This window comes from Petaurus breviceps, unplaced genomic scaffold, assembly GCF_028583685.1.
Source record: "Petaurus breviceps papuanus isolate PSGF00001 unplaced genomic scaffold, PetGlider_PUasm1.0 90845, whole genome shotgun sequence".
Lineage (NCBI taxonomy): Eukaryota > Metazoa > Chordata > Mammalia > Diprotodontia > Petauridae > Petaurus > Petaurus breviceps.
In genome coordinates this window covers 25,813,767-25,834,313 of record NW_027187359.1, presented here as the reverse complement: position 1 = coordinate 25,834,313, position 20,547 = coordinate 25,813,767, and positions in this window count along the sequence as shown.

Below are 20,547 nucleotides of genomic sequence, written 5' to 3'. Positions count from 1 at the left end.
TCTCTCTCTCTCTCTCTCTCTCTCTCTCTCTCTCTCTCTCTCTCTCAGCAATTTTGGCTCTCTAGCTTGGGCTTTTCCTTATATATGGTATTATCTCCTCCATGTTCCAGCCCCTTCCTCTTACATCAGCAACTTCCTCCCACTGTGAGATTCACAAGTTCTGAATCTTAATACTTGGTACAATCATGAACTTGAAACAAGGTAAGTAACCTGTTTGATTGCCAATACAAGGGGCAGGGAAGATCTTCAAATCCCCATTACCATTACAGAAGAAAAGGAATTCTTTGGATCTCCAAAGTGCATATTATTGTCTTCTAGCAACAGCATACAGCTTTCTCTACTCTCTACAGATCAATTTTGAATCTGCTTCAGGCTCAACTTTTCTTGATATTTTATAAAAGACTGCTTGGGTCTTTCCAAATTTCCTTGGCCAATCCAAACATTTTTTATATGCATTTAAATTGATCAAAGTCTTTTCACACTTTGTTGAAATGCTTTTGATTGATTTGGTTCAATAGAGATACATTCCTACTTGATTAAGGTTCAAGAATGTAAAATTTTATCATTTACATTGGGGGGAAGTAATATGATTGATTTAGTAAAATGATCCTACTGTTGCAGTTGATTGGCTAGATTATTGTGGGTTCGAGTCATTTCTTGTGTTGGGTCTCTTACAGAGAGAAACCAGACCTTAGGAGATCTCTTCTGAAGAGATCCAGAGAGCAGAACATAGATCATAATATAGAGACTTGAGTGCTTGGGGGCAGGGGAGAAAGCCATTGAACCTGCCCACTCATATCTGATTCCCTCAAATGTTAATGAAAGTTGTGGGTCAAAGGCATATTACAATTCTACCTACTTTCATCTATTAATTTGAGAGGCATCAATGAGATACTGGAGCCTCCTAACTGGTTGGCCCCAGGAGAAGATGGAACCAAATGGCCCGGCTTCCCAGGTATAAGTCCTGGAGTGTGTGTTCCTGGACCCCTAAATTATTGTTTTTTTTTTAGCTTTGGAGAGGCATTGACATAACCTCTTTCCTAGAAAGAAGTTAGTTGTAGGGAGGCTAACCCTGGGGCTGAGTAGTGGGACCTCCTAAATCCAGCTTTCTGGAGAAGTATCAAGAGTGCTTGAACTCAGGGTTTATCATGTGGCCTTAAAACTGGAGAAATATGAAGGGCCTGAGCCAAGATATGTGAACAAAACATTGGGATTTTGTCCCACAATATTTACTTTGACCTGAGTTGAATGTGGAAGGGTGCTACTGCTTTGGCTACTCCAAGTTTGTTTCTCTTGCATGAAGATTACAGACATTTAATATAGTACCACAGAGTTGAAGACCTATGCAGATCTTGGGGGAGGAAGTAGAATATAGGACTCAAAGAAAAATGTCAACTATTACTTTTTTAAAATTCAAAATAATTTATTTCCTTTCTTTCCCACACCACCTGTAATTTAAAAAAAGAAAAGTAAAACAAAATTCGTAGAACAAATATACTGTCAAGCAAAATCAATTTCCACAGTTACCATGTCTGAAAATGTGTTTTGCATTACCTCTCTGTCAGGAGGTGAATGGCATTCTTCATTGTGTGTCCTCTAGAATAATGCATTTATCAGAGTTCTTAAGTCTTTCAACCTTGTGAATTCTTGCAATGTCGTTAAATTGTCAGTTGTTCTCCTGTTCTTATTTTATTTTTTATCAGTTCATACCAGTCTTCCCACATTTCTTTGAAATCATTCCTTTTGTCATTGAACTTCTGGCTTCACTGTCACTTGTCCAGTCATGCTAGAAAGCAATTTGGACCTATGTAAAAAAGTTACTCATTGTACATACCCTCTGATCTCTAAATACCCCAGGCTTATTCCCCAAAGAGATCAAAGAAAGAGGAAAAGGTCCTATATGTAATATTTATAGCAACTTTTTTGTGTGTGGTGGCTTCTATGGATTCTCTATGTTGTTTTGCATTTTCTGTGGGGTGAAATATTTCTGTAACCTATCTGCACTATTCCCTTAGGTGCTTATCTAAGAATTAGAGACATTTTATCTGGATCTGTGGAGACCTAGGCACAAGCTATATCCAGAGAAGCTAAAATATTGTAATTATTTTTTTTCATAAGCCCCAGTGATTGCACTCAGTCTGTGCAAACTTAAAACCTTTAGCCCAGGGTCATAGATTATAAGGTTAAAAATCCCTACCACATTAAGAAAATTTATCTAAATGTTAATTAAGAAATTTTTCACTTTAAAAGAAGATACAGGATATTGAAATATGTTTATATATGTATACACACATAAATGCACACATTTGTATAAGTATGTATGCATATGCACACACATATCTATATACACAGACTCTCACACACAAAATCTGGACATAGACTAGTCCTTGAACACAGAAGGTACTCAATTAGTGTTTACTGAATGAATGAATAAATGTTTTAAAGAAGTGTCGTGGAGAAACAGGAATATATTTCTCAGAAGAAGGAAAGGAAGCTCTTTTCCCAAAAAATGTTTTTGTGTACATTTCCTACTACTCTGTCATGAAAAAGCAATCACCACAAAATCCACACATGGATAATGATGAAGTCACCCTACCTACAAAGAAAACCCTCTTGTGCTACAGAATTATTAGCTACTGAGCTCCCTTGATTGTCTGTGTGAAAGACATTCAGGTCAAGTACCCAGAGTTAGGAAGGTTAAAGGTGTGTCCTTTGGGGTATAGTGAGGAAGCCTCTGAATTTTCATTACCATTTTTACATGGAGTAATAGTAGTCTGACCTGAGCACATGTATAACAGAAAAATCAAGCTCAGCTCTTAGTAAGAAATACCCTCAAATGGAAATAAGTCATGGAAACATATGATAACTGTATCAGAGCCTCCCTTATGACACAAAAATATCTGTCTCACTGAAGGATCTACTACTTCTCTCTGGATTATTTGTTTCTGTAAAAGTAGAACTGGGGAGACTTTGGTATAAGACAGCACAGTACAATGGAAACAGCACTGACTCAGGAGTCAGAAGATCTGGGTTCAAATTTTGATTCTGACATGGCAGCTTACTGAATTTTTAATTCGTTTGATTGTTAGTTAACTGTATCTGGAGCTGCTCAGGGTTATATAGCTAGTACAGGTCAAAGGCAGGACATGCATTCAGGTCTTCCTGGCTATGGAGGTCAGCTCTCTATCCATATCAGTGAGAACAACATGCAAGAAGGAGAGAATAGAGCCAGATAATGAAGAACTGTGGAAAGCTATGGTTATTCCTGAGCAGGTAACTGAGTAAAACATGAGGAGGGGAGAACAACAAGAAAAACTGATATGGGGTGGGGAGGGTAGAAAAGACAGTGCAAGGGAGAAATCAGATAATTGCTGAAAGCATTCTCTGACTAGCTAGGTGCTGTAGTAACTACTTTGAACCTAGAGTTAAACAGATGGGGAAAGGAGCTGCTTTCCAAAACCCCCCAAAGAAACCATGACAATAGATAAGGAAAGACTGTAGCTGAAAGCTAGAGTAAGGATAAGACTTGTATCTTCCTAGGAAAAAGGAGAGATTAGGGTTAAGTGTGTATGTGTATGTGTGTGTGTGTGTGTGTGTGTGTGTGTGTATTAACAATAGTGGTGAGGAAATGTTTGTGTTAAAAAAACAAAAAACAACAAATGTACCCAGGGAAGCAGTACTTCGGCAAAGACTTGAAACCACCCAGCTACAGTATATACAATTCAATTAAAACTTATGACAGTGTAAAACTCTTGCAGATTCTCATTCATTCATTTAATGTGGAAACAGATAAGGTAGCACTGGCCTGGCGTGTGAAGACCTGGGTCTGAAAGATGGCTTTGCCATTTAGTACTTTTACAATCTTCCTCTCTGTGTTTCAGTCTTCTCCTTCATGTATCCTATGGCCCAAGACCTCCAAGGATTTGGAGCTCACAAAAACTGAGTCCAACAGGGGCTGACCACTAAGAGATTGCTTTCTTTTGACTCTTTTCCCCTACCTGGAGTTAATTCAGGAAAATCTCCAAAATAAAACATACACATAGTTTGTATATTGCTTCCCCAAATGTGGATAACAAGGTTTCCAAATCCCTGACAGAGACTCTCATGATACAATATGTGTAGGGGGTATAGGATAGCCTTTATCTCACTGCATAGAAAATGCACATGTTAAGTAGAGTCCGTGACCAAATACAGAAACTTAAAGCACTCAACTTGTCCATAAGCTCTTGCAGAAGGGAAATGAATTTAGGGTTGCTGACAAGGGCAGCTTCTATTTTCCTAGTGACTCCTTCTTTCCTACTGTATCTTGCCTACCATCCCCTAGAATTTTAGTAACACTCTATGAGATAGATAGTACCACAGAAGGTGAATATACTTTGTTAACTCCTGAGCAAGAAATTATGATTTGTAAAAAAAAATTATTCTGAGAACAATCCATTGGTTTTATGAGACTGCCAGCAAGGTCCATGACATATACACATGACATACAAAAGCCTTTGCACTCAAAGGCCTGGTGTCTAAATTTTCAAATTCAGGGAACTTCAGACTTTTTTTTTTTAAGACAATTCCAAAACCTGAGTCTACCTAAGATAACTTCCTTCTCTTACTGAATGCCACAGGATTCTATGAGTAGATAGAAGACCTAGTAAAAGAAAAGAAGGGAAGGAAGTAAAATTAAAATTCTTTTAGAAAAAACCTTGGAAGGAGAACAAATAGCTTAGAGCAGATTTTATAAAATCTTACCAAAGGTTGCGGGCACCTTGAAAAACAGAATAGAGGAAAACACATTCAAAAGCGTAATGATAAAAGAAGATATGTACTGTCAAAAGAAAGAACAAGTGGAAGAACACATGAGATGTTTATAATTAAAAAAAAAAGACTGACACAGAAAAAAGCAATGAGAAGAGAACTTAGCAGTTATCCCCTCCTCCCCAAAGCATGATAAAAAAAACAAAAAATCTCAAACACCATCTTTAAAGAAATCATAAAAGAAAACAGATCTGAACTATTGGAATCAGAGGACAAATTGATAATGGATAGAGTCCACAGATCACCCAGAAGAAGCACCAAATTCAACACAACCCAGAAATATGTTCATCAAATTTCAGTGATTCTAAGTCAAAGAAAAAATACTATTAGGAGCTAGGAAGAGACAAAGCAAATTCCAAGGAACAGAGGTTCTAGTCAAAAGAAATTTAGCATATATGAAAAGGAAAGAAAAGAGTAGAATGCAATTATACCAAAAAGCAGAGGATAAAAATCTTTATTCAAGAATAATTTATCCTATAAAAATGACCTTAATCCTATGAAAGGAAAATAATTTTTAATATAAGAATACATTTAGAGTTGGAAAGGACCTTAGAGGTCACTGAATCCACCTCCTTCATTTTATAGGTGAGGTAAATTGAACTTTAAAGAGATTTCATACCTTTCCAAGGGTCACCTACATAGTAAGTGAAGCAGGATTCAAACCCAGATCATCCTGGCTCCAAGTCTTGTATGGAGTCCACTATGCCATATTATTTCTCAATAGAAACAATGACTTCCAAGCATTCCTGTTGAGAGAACAAGCAGAATCTTTGAAATTCAAATACATCAGACAAGAGAAATAATGTGGGAAAAGTGAGAAACACAAAATTAAAAAAAAAAAACAAACCAAACCTTGTTTCAAATCTATTCAACTTGAAGCTGAGGTTAGCTTATGGGGCAGTGAGCCAGAACAGCTTCCCTTGAAAAAATTCTACATTTCTTCTCTACTTAGAATAATAAAATTATAGATTTAGAGTGAGAAGGGACTTTAAAGTTCACATTGCTCAAACCTTTCATTTTATAGAAGGGGAACCCAAGATTCAAAGAGCCCAAATTCTTGGTGGAGTCAGGATTTTATCCCATATTTCCTGACTAAATCTAGCATTCTTTCTACTATATCATATTGTATCTCAGTGATGACAAATCTAGATTTGGATTTGGTTGAGTGCCTGAACCCAAAGAATGATGATTAGTAGATCAATGTCAATCTAGAGAAAATTTCTAGTGGAATTTCAGAAGGCCTTGTTTTATTCATAATTTTTTCAAAGACTTGGATGAAGGCACAGATGGAATGCTTTTCAAATTTATGGATGACACAAGACTGGGAATGATAACTAACACACTGAATGACAGATTCTATAGATAGGGGAGGAGAACGGAAGAGAACACTTTTCATAAATGAGAGCAAAAAGAATCAGATGAAGGAAGTGATGAAAGGCAAAAAATAACAGTTTGATATTTATTTTTGTTTCCCCTCAGCACCTAGCACATTATTCTGCATATTGAGATATGTGAAGATTAGAGTAAATGCTTGGAGGAGGAGAGGAACAATGGAGGGGTACCACACTCAAGGAGATTACATTCTAAGCAACTTGCAAGATACCTGTCAGTTAAAAATGAAAACTTTCAGCTCCAGATCCAATTAATTAACAACAAAATGAATTCAAAATTGAGTAGCTGCCAAGTCCCGGTAGCAATTCAGGAATTAAAAATTCAATAATCATCAAGAAGTAATTTTAAATGTTTCATTCCCCTTACATTGTCCCTGCTTGGGCAGGATGGGATTGTGTCTGTCTGACAAGCCATAACTCTTAGTGGAAATATGCTGGATGATATTTGTGGAAGTGGAAAGGAGGAAGGAGAGAAGAAAAGGGAAAATTGTTTTTTATTCTTTTTTTCTACAAGATGAGAAAATTTCCCAAGAGTCCATGTCTGTGATGATAAAGTGGGCTGCTTGGGATAATGATTTTGTAGTGTTTGCTCACTTAACTTGGAAAGAACAATATGGACTTTAATGAATGAGTTTAAAATATGATGAGAGATTTGGATGGATGTGCAAGGTACTAGTTCTGTGCTGTCAAAAGCAATTACAATTTGGCAACTTGAACTTTAATATTGTATTGCATTTATTAAAAAAAGGTACATTCCAAAGCTTGAAAATTTCCACTGAGAAAAGCAGCAGTAATATTTAATGTACCCTAGCACTGAACGCTTTAAGTATCTCGAGTGTGTGGTTTTTTTTTTTAATTTCAGTTTAATATCTGTAGCAAGAGAGTGAAGAGAGAAGTGAGGGTGGGCCCCACCTGTGTACTTAGGGTTCACATAAGGTGAGGACCTGTCCTTATGGGTGTCTTGAAGAGAGATAGAATAAACATCTCTAGCCTCTTATACTCCCATATTACAAGGGAGACTTTCATTCCTTCGAGGAGAGGAAGCAGGAGGTTGAAGTTTGAGACCACCACTTTGCTCTTGTAAGAGAGGGGGGGTGATGGGTCAGAAGTATATCTATCTGTTCCCTTAAATATTGTTTATCTAAGAAAATTGATTGAGTTCCATCTCACTTTTGATTACTTTTTAATTTTGGGGGGAAAAGGTCCCCAACTTCCATATCCAAGGATTGACCCCTTTCCTACCTAATACCAGTTCTACAATGAATACACATAGAGAATTACAAAGAAGCCCATTTATCCAAATTGTAGTAAAATAGGAACCAGAGAAATACATGGGAGAATATGTGCCAAACAATACATAGTAAAGAACTGTTAACATCATAAAGTGTTAACCTAGCTCAACCAAGAAAGAATGTTGTAGATCTCACTCAAAGAGAATATTCCCTAAAGACTCTAGAATAGCAAGGCATGAACAGGGGCATGGTGGAGACTTACACACTCTTCTGCATTTCCAGAATGTTTTCCTTCAGCAACCTGAAGTGGAGTTCATCTCTTCTATCTTCTTTCACAAAGCTGGAAGCCAGGAGTACCTGAAGCAACTTGTCCCTCTAAGACTTGAAGCTTGAAGACTCCCCAAAGGGGAACTGGTGGAGAACTGAAACTCTTGCTTCTTGCCAACTCTGCTCTGCCTCTCAGGCACGACAGGGCTTCATCTCCATCAATAAGGAGAAAGTCCCATATCAATGAGCTTTGGGATGGACATTACACATCTAAAGAATAAAGGCTTAGTTTCTCTGCATTTTCCTGTGAAATACAAGGAATATTCCTTAGCTTCATGGGAAGATACCTCAAGAACCATAGATCAAAAGAAGAAATCTGATTCAAGGAGCACGGTCAATTTTCCTTCCATCAGATCTCTTTGCATCAGTCTCATTCATTCTATTAATACAGTTTTGTTCCTTATTTCTCCCCTCTTCAAACCATTCTTCACATAGAAGCCAAATTGATATTCCTAAACGACAAATGAAATGTAAAGGTGAGCCCCTTTCAGGGTCAGCATCACATGCCATGACTGATATTCTGAGGATCTGAGTAACTTAAATTTGAAAATTTAATAGAGACAATGAACTTGTTCCAGGACTCACTGGCTAATACCTTTGTCCCCAGATACTAAATTTTTAAAAATTTTTATGAGAACCAACAAGAATCTAGTATATGTAACTGGATAGTGACATGCATTAGGACTGGAACTTTTTCTGAGGGAACTCAGCTCTGAATAAGAAGAACTGCCAAACAAAACTTTCTTACTAAAACATCTTCAGTTGTTCCCTATTGCCTCTATCATAAAACCCTCAGCTTGGCCTTTCAAATGCTAAAAGTAACTCACATCTAGATTTCCGATTTTAATCAGAGGAGGGTGGTGTTGTGTATCAGAGCAAAGGAATAGACCACCAAACTGATTCCTGAAAACTGTGTCTCTATCCGTGCTCCAGAAAGGTTGCTTCTCTGCCCAACTGGAGGCTGTGTGTTTCCCTCCAATGTGGCATTCTGGCAAATCTTTATCAATTAGCATTGTCCTCAAACAGAATGATTTAAGTAGAAGACAGAGGTGACACAATTTAAAGAACAGGAGAAGCTTCCCTCAGAGGCTGGCATTTCAGTCCCCATTGGTTTCTCCTTGTGTAGTCACTGGCTCTATCTGATCAGAATGGAGTGATGTTGTTGACTAAGGGGAAAGATATTTTTCCTTCCTCCTTCTCCTCTCCTCCCCCTGTGCCCCCCCAAGGAAGGAACTAGGAAAGAGTTGCTTCATCCACGTGATGATGAGGTCCAATTAAGATGGAGTAGCTAATTTTCCTGCTAAGCTAAAGTGTCTCTAACCTTTCAAGCACATTGCTACATATAAAATACAGGACGGTTATAATATCCTTGTGTAACTATAAACTTTTTATATATTCAAAGTTATTGTTCGTCCTTCATTCTCAAAGAGGACAATGACATCAGGAAGATGATGCCACAGCTTGTAAGTGAACTGAATTTAGGTGAGGGGGCTGTACAAAGTCACCAGCCTCACTTTCTCCTCTGGAGTCATCTGGGTCCAGTAGTAAGATATAGATCAGAACAACTAGAGATGGCCCAGATGCTGGGAGATATATATCCACAGTTTTAGTCAGTCAACATGCTCATTTTCTTAAGCACCTACTATGTTACAGGCCCTGACCTAACCACTGGGTATATAAATACAAACAAAAAGAAGACAGACAAACAAAAAAAACTTACCCTCAAGTAGGTTACATTCTAATTGGGAGAGAATGCCTAAAAAGAAAAAAAGAAAAAGAGAGGGAGAGAGGAAGGTAGGATGTTGGGGGAGGCATGATGATGGAATTCAGATTACAACCTGATAAACAATGAAGAGATGAGTGTCTTGGGTGCCCTCCCTAGATGGAGGTTCTGGGAAGAACCATCCAGTCAGAGAGGAGACCCAGGGGTTGAAGGTACTTCCAAGGTGGGAATTCTAGTTGCATCTTAATTGGTGAAGGGAGATAATTATTTCCTGCTAAGTGAAACAGCTTCACAAATCAACCTTATTATATGGTTTAATGTTGTTTGTTCAATTAGATAAGAAGAATATATAATTTCAACAAATCCTTTTCCAACAAAAGGGAGATCAATTAGAAAGTGAAAGAAAAGACAGGCTGGGGAGCTGGGACTGACTGTGGGGGGGGAGGAGAAAAGAAGAAGAAGGAGGAGAAGGAAGAGGAAGAGCAGGAGGAGGAGGAAGAGGAGGAGGAGGAGAGAAGGAGCCAGGAGGGATGTATCTTTGATTTTGGCACTCTTACTCCCAGACCATCCCCAACCCTGGACAATCTAGACAAAGGATCTATCTCCCCCCCAAGCCCTAGTAGAGCACAATGGGCTTCCCCAGTTGGGTGGTGGCTGAACAAGATTGAAAAGATTGTTAATCCAATCTCATTACCAGCCCTATTCTTCAGGGGCTGATTTGACCAAGTAGAGAATGAGAGGGGTGGCTAGGTGGTGCACTGAGTAGAGTGCCGGCCCTGGAGTCAGGAGGACCTGAGTCCAGATCTGGCCTCAGACACTTACACACACACACACACACACACACACACACACACACACACACACACACACACGCCGTGTGACCTTGGGCAAGTTACTTAACCCCAATTGCCCTCCAAAAAGCAAAAAAAGGGGGGGGGTGACTAGGTGGTGCAGTGAATAAAGCACTGGCCCTGTAGTCAGGAGGACCTGAGTTCAAATCCCGCCTCAGACACTTGACACACTTACTAGCCATGTGACTTTGGGGAAGTCACTTAACCCCAATTGCCCTTCAAAAAGCAAAAAAAAAAAAAGAATTTTTACTAGAGAAGAATTTTAATTTCAGTAATCCAAACACAAAGAGTCAGAAAGAAAACTTTTCTGAGACTTGAGGATGTGGACTCCATTATCTCATGTGGCGAAGATGAAAATAAATCTTTATGCTTTTGAAAAATAAGGGAAGGAGTAGATTGGTTAAGCAGATATAGCTCAGAGGAGTTACTTACTTGAAAAATGACATTTTAAATGGGGGTTAGGTGTCTAGTTGCATGGAAATGATTTAACATAGCAAAACAGAAAATCAAAGATCTATCTGGTAATAGCAAAGCTTGATATATGAAATCATTAAATTCTTACACAGAAGTTAAAATTCATTGCTTACAAGTATTAGAAAGTTGTAGTCACCAGAAAAACAATGTAAACAATGAAAATATATTTTGCCCTTGCTCCAAATTCCTTGAAAATATCATATTAATTTATTCAGTGAGTATTGGTTTAGTATCTATGATATGCAAGACGATTTACTAGGCACCGAGGGAACACAAAGATGATTTTGTCATGGTCCTTGACTTCATAGAATTGCACTGGCCCTGGAGAATCCTCCTGCTCCTTCACAGTGAACCCTTGTAGATTGACCAACTTTTGCTCTCAGTCTGAAATCTACCTATCTAGAGCCCTGGAACATTGGGCCCTTTCTAACTATATAAGGAAAGACTGGTGATCTTCCAGCTACAGCTCACAGGTTTCCATTGGTCACTGCTCTGGAAGGTTCATGAGCCCCTGAACTTATCCAAAAATGACTGATGGTTGAGGGGCATCAATGGCTAAAGAAGAAATATACTCATAGACATTTGTGTACTGGAGAGAATCTTGGATTTGTAATGGCTGCCACTTACTGACTTTTTGACCTGGGAAAATCACACAACCTCACTGGGATTCAATTTCCTCATCTATAAAATGAAGTGATTGGATTTTGTGGCCTCTAAGTTTCCATCTAGCTCCAATCTATAGTCCTAGGATTCTATGAATTCAAGTGGCTGGTAAATCTCTGGAGCATAGAAACATAAATGGAAATCTGTTAGGAATCTTCACATTTCTAAGCTGGCAAGTTCTTTTTGAATTCCACAAGTCTCAGTGGGATAGTCCTAGGAAATTCAGTAGAGAAGAAAATAATGCCCTTGAACTTGCATCCAAAGAGTGGCAAAGGTACAGCTGTGGCTGGAGTGACACAAGAGTGAGCCTCTTTTAGGCTGGGGAAAATTTGCAAGATACGTCAGGGTTTGTGAGTTATCATTTTAAGTAGACACAGAGAATACTCTTGAACTTGAGAATAATTGGGTCCCTGAGGAAACAATTTACACCCTACAAATGCTGAGTTGAGGTCTAGCTACCCCAAAAATCACTACTCTTGTAATACTGGATTCACACTGATATTTTAGCTTTGTAAAGTACTTTATCTATATTGTGTTACTTGAGCCTCACAACAGCTTTGTGAGGTAGGTGATAATATCACCCCCATTTTGCAGATGAGGAAACTGAGGCTCAGAAAGGATATGTGATTTGCTCTTGTTTACACAGCTACTAAGAGTCTGAAGTAGGTTTTGAACGTAGCAATTTCTTGCTCTGTGTCCAATATTCTCGCCATCATACCACATTGCCTCATGCTAAGATATATTTACTTAGCAATTATATACAATATTTAAAGCACTAAAGATTTAATTATAATTAGAAATCTAACAGCTACATAGTTTCAAGGGTTGACAGACAAAATTAATACTTTTAAAAATTAAAAAATAGGCATAAACTCCCAGGAAAAAGAGAGAACCTGACATTAAGTTCAGGGTTAAACCTAAGGCAAAATTGCAAAATTGTTGAAGTTTGTCTTTAAGTTTTTAATCGATTTTTTTTTCTGTAACCTTTTGCCCACCACTTATGGTAGCAAATGTGTGCTCTAAGAACAAGATCTAATACTGGGTCCTTCACTGCCTGAGTCTCTGTCCTTCTGGTTTACTCACACTTTGGAGCAAGGATTCTTAGCCTGGGGTTCATGGTGGATAGATTTCAGAGGGCTTGTCATCAACTTCAATGGTTTAAAAAAATGACATCTTTACTTTCACTAACTTCTAATTAAAATTTAGCATTTCTCCCAATTGTGAATGTAGGTAACAAACACGATTCTGAGAAGAGGTCCATAGGTTTTATTACATTGCCAAAGGGGACCATGACACAAAAAAGATAAAGAGCCTCTCATTTAGAAAGTTTGTATATATGAGCCAATCCTTGCAGGCCACTCAAAGACACAGAACAAATATTAAACTTTACTAATGCCAATTTATGCTGGCTAGGAGTTATTGTAATTACTCTGACCATTGAGTACCAACAGAGCTAGTGTAGCTAGGTGACTTGGTGGATAGAATGCTGGGTCTGGAGTCAGGAAGAACTGAGTTCAAATCAGTCTCAGGTGCTTACTAGCTTTGTGACCCTGGGCAAAACATTTAACCCTGTGTGCCTCAGTTTCCTCCTCTGTAAAATCACCTGGAGAAGGAAATGGCAAACCAATATCTTTTCCAAGAAAACCTTAAATGGGGTCATGAAGGGTCAGACATGACTGAAACAACTAAACAATAATCAACAGAGAGCTAGACAGAATGGAAGATGTAGTCTTGAGCTTATTTTCTGATCACCGACTTTGAGAACTACAGCAATAAATAGTTATTCAAATGGGCTAAGAATACTGGAACCAAGGGTGGAAAGTACAAGACTGCATCTAACTCATCCCTTTCTACCACTGAGAATCACTATGGGATCCACCCTAGGTTCTAGAGTGGTCAAGTCACTCCCTTCTTTACTGAGGAGCCCATCTGCTCCAGATTTGTTCAAATGGCCCAGACTGGGTTCAGTCCTAGTCCCTGAATACCTAGTCCAGGGGTTTTTGTATCATGCCCCTTGGGTAGTCTGATGAAACCTATAAACCTCTTCTCAGAATGATGCTTTAAAATGAATAAAACACATATAATTACAAAGGAAACCAATTATACTGAATAGCTACCAAAATGTTAAAAAAAAAATTCAGTCTCCAGCTTAAGAATCCATGATCTAGAAGAGGGGAAAGACATCTTTTTATCAAGCTTCTTGGCTCTTTATACTCCCATCTCAGCATAGGAAAATTACTTAATATTTAAATGCTGACTGATATCTAGGGACCTTGCACCAAAAGGTGAGTGAAGTAAAAAGATGCTCAACATACAATGTAAATCATGTATGGGACAGGTATTTATTTTCTACACACAAAAGAAATTCTAAACAAAAGCATTTATAAATATATATTTGACAAAAACAAGTTTAAATAAGGGGCAGTGCTATTGTTATTTTCTACTGATAGGTTGATGTTTGAACTTCAACATATGAAGCAGTTTACAGAGCTACCAAATAGGCCTTGATCATATTTCACCTCATGTCAAGGGTCTCATGAAAGTTGTGTGGTGGGGTAGTAGAAAGGTAGTTAATGTACAATGCAAATCAGTGATGGGGCAAATATTCATTGTCCACACACGAAAGAAAAGCTAAAAGACAGAAAAGACTAACAGTGCACATTGACAAGAATGAAGCAATCAGAAACCTACGATATAACCTCTGTTACCTTTTGACTGGATATTGAATCACAAAAGTCAGTTTGTGGGGACACTGATTAGGCATGGCCATATTTTACCTTAATTCTACACTAGCCAAACTATCCCCATATAGCCTCCAATGAAGAATTTCTCCCTGTCTCCTCTAGTTAGACATACCTAATAGAGAGAGGACCTATTTGACCTGCAGGGTCACCTCTAAGCCTGGATATGTCCGTCTCAAGAATGATTGTCTGTCACCCACTCAGGAAAAGAAACACCAAGCAAAAAAGTCAGCCAAGGAACCTAGGAGCAAGTTCAACTAGTGAAGTCCATATGCCACATGGGAGCAGATGGAGTGTTGAGGGAAAGAGCTTTGACCAGTGTCCTTCCTCCCCTGTGAAGTTCAGCGACAGAGAGAATGACTGACACATGAGAGAGCTGAAGGAAGAAAATGATCCAGGAGCAACATCTCCTTTTTAACTGTAAGAGCACCCCAATGTCCTGCTATCGTGCGGAGGGAGGAGGACCAAAGGAATACTCGGGGTTGTCTGTATCATACCAAAGCACGAAGGCCTTTTAGTGCTAGAGAAACAGAAAATGAAAACTTAGGCTTTTTCAATAGACAGGCATTTATTTCGCCTTCTGACACCCCCATTCCCTTCCCCCAGCTCCCTGGGGAAAAAAAGGAAAAGAAAAGAAAGAAAACTCTTCTAATAAACATTCAGTTAAGAAAAATAAATTCCCATTTATTTGGGTAAAATAAAAAGAAAATATTCCCAAAAGTATGTTTTGTTTTCAATTTTCTGTTCTGTTGTAAAGAATCCTATCACTTTAAACTCTTGGATACAGCTTCTAAGGAAGTCAGTTGCTAAGATAATAAAATTTATTATCCATAGATGAGTCTCTCAGTTCTAGCTAGAGAGCTAAAGGGAGGGAGGGAGACAGCAGGTATTTATTAAATGCCATAGGCATAATCTGTTCCAGCCATTGGACTAAGCACTTTATAAATGCCTCACTTGAACCTCACAACCATCCTGGGAGGTAGGTACTAGGATGATTCCAATTTTACAGTTGAAGAAACCAAGACAGACTGAAGTTAAATGACTTGCCCAGGGTTATGTGCTAGTAAGTGTCTGAGTCTGAATTTGAACTCAAGTCTTCCTGACTCTGTCTAGTGCTCTATCCACTGCATCACCTAGCTGAGAAAGAATTTGAAATGGTTTTTCTCAAAAGAAAACATGTTTGGACATGACCAATAAGGGAATTTATTTTGCTTGACTATGAATACTTATTATAAGAGTTTTTTTTCCCTTTTTCTTTTTCTAGGGGTGGGAGGGGGAGTTAGGAGGGAGAGAAAATAAATGCTTGTCAATTGAAAAAATTTGGATTAAAAAAAACCCAAAATGTGTTTTAAAGAGTTATGTTTTGGAATAAATTGAGATTTTTATAACTCTAAGCCCTTTAACAGAGTGAATATGAATCTGCTAGGCTGTTACTATGGGAACAATAATATTTAAATTAGAAATAATGCAAGTTTTAACTTCAAAGGGCAAATAACTAAGGTTTAAAGGGAAAAATTTGAATTTCTCTTTCTGAGAACCTCTTCCCCCCAAAAGAAGAACCCCACCCCATCCTGTTTTACAAATGTTTTCTAAATTTGCACAAGGCACTCTACTAGACAGATTATAAACTTCATTAAGGTGGGAATTGTGTCTTACTCATTTCTGTATGTCCAATACCCAATATCCAGGGCCTTGTAATGCAAAAGGCACTTAACAGATGTATGCTAAGTTGAACTGAACTGCATTCCATTGTACAACATTGAATTAAATTAAACCAAATTAAAATGAATTTGCTAATTATTTTTATACCAATGAAGTTACTGAATTCTTCTCATACATACAGAGAATTCACTTAAAGGAGGTTGGGTCTTAGAATTAAGTCTGCTGCAATAAATTCTAGTTCTATGAATAGCAATATTGAATAACATTTAAGTGAACATTTACTAAGAGCCTACTATGTATGAGACATTGTTTGGAGTACCCAGTTGTGTGAGAAAGAGAGGGAAACTAGAAAGATGAGTGGTCCCTGCCCTCGAGGATCTCATAGCCTGATGGTGTGACTAGGCATGTACCCAAATAACTTAGTTTGATATGTTATAGACCTTTTATTTTTATCAGCATCAGAATTCCCTCTATTAATGCAGATTGTATCTCCTCTGTGCCCTAGTAGATGCATTTTGGGACATTTTGTAGCTGAAAAATTTGTCATCCTGCAGTCAGCTTGATGGTGAACCTTTCAGGGCCACCTGATAGCCAAAACACAGTCCAGTATTTGAAGATTTTGTGACTTGGAAGGGACCTCCAGAGCTTGCCTTCTACCAGTGTAGCTCAGGAGAGCCTTGATAGCATGAGGAAGTATCTAAAAGAGACTATCATGGAGAACATCTAAATAAATATCATACAAAGGAAACTGTGAAAAGTACATTGGAGAAATATGGAGGGTTATGAAATCAGACATCTATTTTTTATAGTCAGAGGGTTTCCCACCACACAGTTGCATCTTGCCCATAATCACAGAGTTGATAGATTTCAGAGGCAAAATTTGAACTCGGGTCTTCCTAATTCCAAATCTAGCACCTCTAACTGCCATGGCAAATGGTCTCTTTAAATAAACAAACAAATAAATAAATCAATAAAGTCTAAGACCGATTCAGAGAAACAGATCTGTCAAACCGGTACAAATAATTGTATTTTCTTTCTTTTTCCCCCCTCTTTCCTTCGTTCGTTCGTTCGTTCCTTGCTTCCTTTCCTAGTGTGTGCGTTAGTTACCATTCATTTTTATTCAAAGCAACAAGAATCACTCACCCTTATCACTTAAAGGTTTAGACATTCTGTTTTCTTATAAATTTCTGGACTGTTTTTTTTCCCATTCATCTCATTTTGACTGCAAATGTAAAACTATAAAAGACTTGAGGCTTTGTAAGTGAAAATCACTAAGATTCTGGTCTTCACTGGAGCATAGTTTTTGAGAAAGGCTTTCTGGAATAGTTGAAAGAGTCAAGAGACCTGAATTCAGGTTCTAAATCTGCCATTGATTAACTGTGTAACCTTGAGAAATTTATTTAACCTCTCTAAAGTCCCTTCCAGTATGATATGGGATCCTATGATTCTATCAAATGAGATGATCTGAATGCACTTTGAAAAGTAGAAATAAACAAAGGAGTCTAAGGGGGTATTATTTAACTTGAAGTGTTCACAGAGAAGCCATTCAGAACTCATATACAAGGGCTAGGGGAAGTCTTGATGAACAGACTAAGCAAATCCCTCACCTGTGTATCCACATGAGATGCCAGAGCTGAGCTCTTTTAGTCCAACCCTTTCTCAGTTGTGAATGAGGCTCTGAGTGAAGAGCTGACTTGTCTGTGGTCACACAGAGAGGTAATAGCAGAACCAGGATTTGAATCTCATTCTCCAATGGCTCTCCCTGACTCCACCACTCTGTCTCAGCTCAGTTAGCCTCTATTCTATTATCCTCTTGTGAAATGAGAACTTTCTCAGCTGAGCCATCTTGTCTCATACTTCAACTTTACCTTGAAGTACCCCTTGCTGGATAATTCTCTTTATGTTTCCTCCAACACACACAACATCTACACACATACAACATTACATACATTCTATACGCAGCACACACTACAGACACATCATGCATACAACATACACATAATGTGCATGCTACATGCTACTTACACATATATACCCAATACCCATATTACACATACCATATCACACATATATACTATACCACACTATACACATACACACATTCTTGTACCACACATATGCTGTATACCTAATGTAGACATACAACATACATAGTAATACTACATATCACATACCTATACTCACCACATTACACATACACATATACACACAGTATATACAATATATGTGACGTTCTCAAAGAATAGAGCAATGGATTATTCCCAGTTAAACTTGCCAGTGTTTGAAATGGAAATAAGAAACCTCTAGTCGAGTTTCCCCCTCAAACTGAGGTTAAAAATCTTTATTTAGAAGGTTTAAAAATGAAAATTCAAGCATTTCTCAGCCTGAACAAATGGATTTATTGCTTGAGCATGTAACTCATGGTGACCTTGGGGACCTTGCTTAGGGTCTTTTGAGGAAATGATTAGGAAAGGGAAAGGTGAATAATCTGAAAAATAAAATATGGAAGAAACCAGTAGCAGCTCTTTAGGTTTTGAAAACACTGATAAGGATACAACAATTGCCTCAAGGGAAAAAATTCATTTGCTGTTGGACAACTAGCCCTGTGAGGTACTCATCCATCTGTGTTACCATAGAGACCACTGGATGTGTAATTTCTTGGTTAATCTCAAGATCTAACAACAGCTCCTGGAGTGAGAAATGACTCTCTCTGTGTTAGTTACTGTTGGAAGGTTTTTACAGAAACCTAACCTGATGACTGACTCACCTACCAGCTTTCCAATCTGCCAGCTTGGTAGTAGTAGAAAGGACATTAAAAGAGCAGAGGGGAAATGAGCTCTGCTCTTAACTAGCTGTGAATTTGAATAAGTCATTTCCTTCCCTGGACATTTGTTTGCTCACCTTTTAAAGAAGAAGTTTGGCCTAAATCAATTCTAAGTTCCTTCTAGCTCTGACATTCTACAGTGGGGATATAACATCTGTACTTCCCACCATTCAGGGTGGTTGTAAGAAAAGCTCTTCCTAAGCCTTGAAGCTCTATTGAAATGAAAGGTATGAACTTAGCACATAATAGGCCCCTTCATAAATGCTTATTGACTTCCTATAAGCATTCTCCAACTTTTGGCCTGGATCTGATTGTATTCCCTAATTACAAGGTGGGTTTGCCTCCTTGGTAAACTCCAGTTTATTGTGCCTTTTCTCTTTTCACTGACAACTTTTCTTGCTTTATTCTAAATGTCTGACCTTGGACAAATCACTTAACCTCCCTGAGCCTCAGTTTCCTCATCTGTAAAGTGAAGAGGCCTACTAGCTCTAGCAGTATATTGTAAAGTCCCTTCTAACTCTGAATTCTATGTTTTATGTTTTTGATTCTATGATTCTATGTTTTAAATTCACCATCAGTGATGTCATCCTCAGTAGCTTAAGCAATGGAGTCATGCCAGTCTGTTTCTCAATGACAAGCCCAGTGACAAATGATTATTATTAAAGAAGACAGACTGGCTCATTTGTCTTTTTAGATATTTAAGGGATGGAAAGTCTCATCATCCAGTGAAATCCCTCCTTACAGGTTATTATCAACTGTTATAAAAGCAATCACCCCAGTCTTTAGTGGTAGGGAAATTTAGAGGAATTGAGCGCAGCTTGGGGTCCTCAAGCAGCATAATTTTATCTCTTAATTATTTTTGCCTCATTATTTAGAAGACAGCTGCAGCCTTTGCAATTTGTTATTTCATCAGGCCATAAATATTGTCAAGTGGCAAATAGGCCAATGTGGGTCACTAAGGCTCTAACCAGCCCCCCTGTTAACCAAACTACGCCAAGCAATTATTCACTGCCCACCATGGCAAAAATACAGTCCCAGCAGTTGGAAAGTCCCAGTTTTGCCATACATTAGTGTGACTATCACTTCTCTCAGTCTCAGTATCCTCATCTGTAAAATAAGGGGATTGGATGATGTCTAAGGTCCCTTCCAGATCTAGATTCTATATCTTTATTAAGTACCTACCATTCTATAGTGGGTATTTAGTTGTTTGCCTGTTATCTCCTCCATTAGACTGTGAGCTCCTTGAGGAAAGGGACTTTTTTTTCTTTTCTTTGTATCACTAACACTTAGCCAAGTACCTTGTACATAGCTGGCATTTAATAAGTGACTATTTATTGGTATGGAAGAATAACCATGGATTCAAAGCTCAGAATTTTGAGGAGAGGGGAAGGGGCACAAGAGACACTCAGGGCTTTCAGAAGGTGGCTGTGGAAATCTCATAGTGTCAATTTCAATGTATTTTGGCAGTATCATGTCTTAGACAGTGCCCAGAATATAGTATGCTTAATAAGTGCAGATTGGTTGGTTTATTGAACTTTTTTTGCTCCTGCTCACACTATACTCAGTTCTGACTTCATAAACCTTCCCTTCTTGGATCTGTCTCTCAACTTGGTAAACTTCAAGTCTCCTTCCCCTGCCTTCTATCTCCCTTGACCTCAGTAGTTGGCTCCCTAACCCAACATAATGTCTGTCTTGGCACTAGCATCTGAACTTTCCATTCAGATAATTATCCAATGAAGAAAGAGGTAAGATTATTTTTCTCTTCCAGATTATTAGTAAGACCTTCCCTCCATTTACATTTTTCCATTATCCTGACTGAATCCTATCTGCTGTGATTTTTCCCCAGGAAT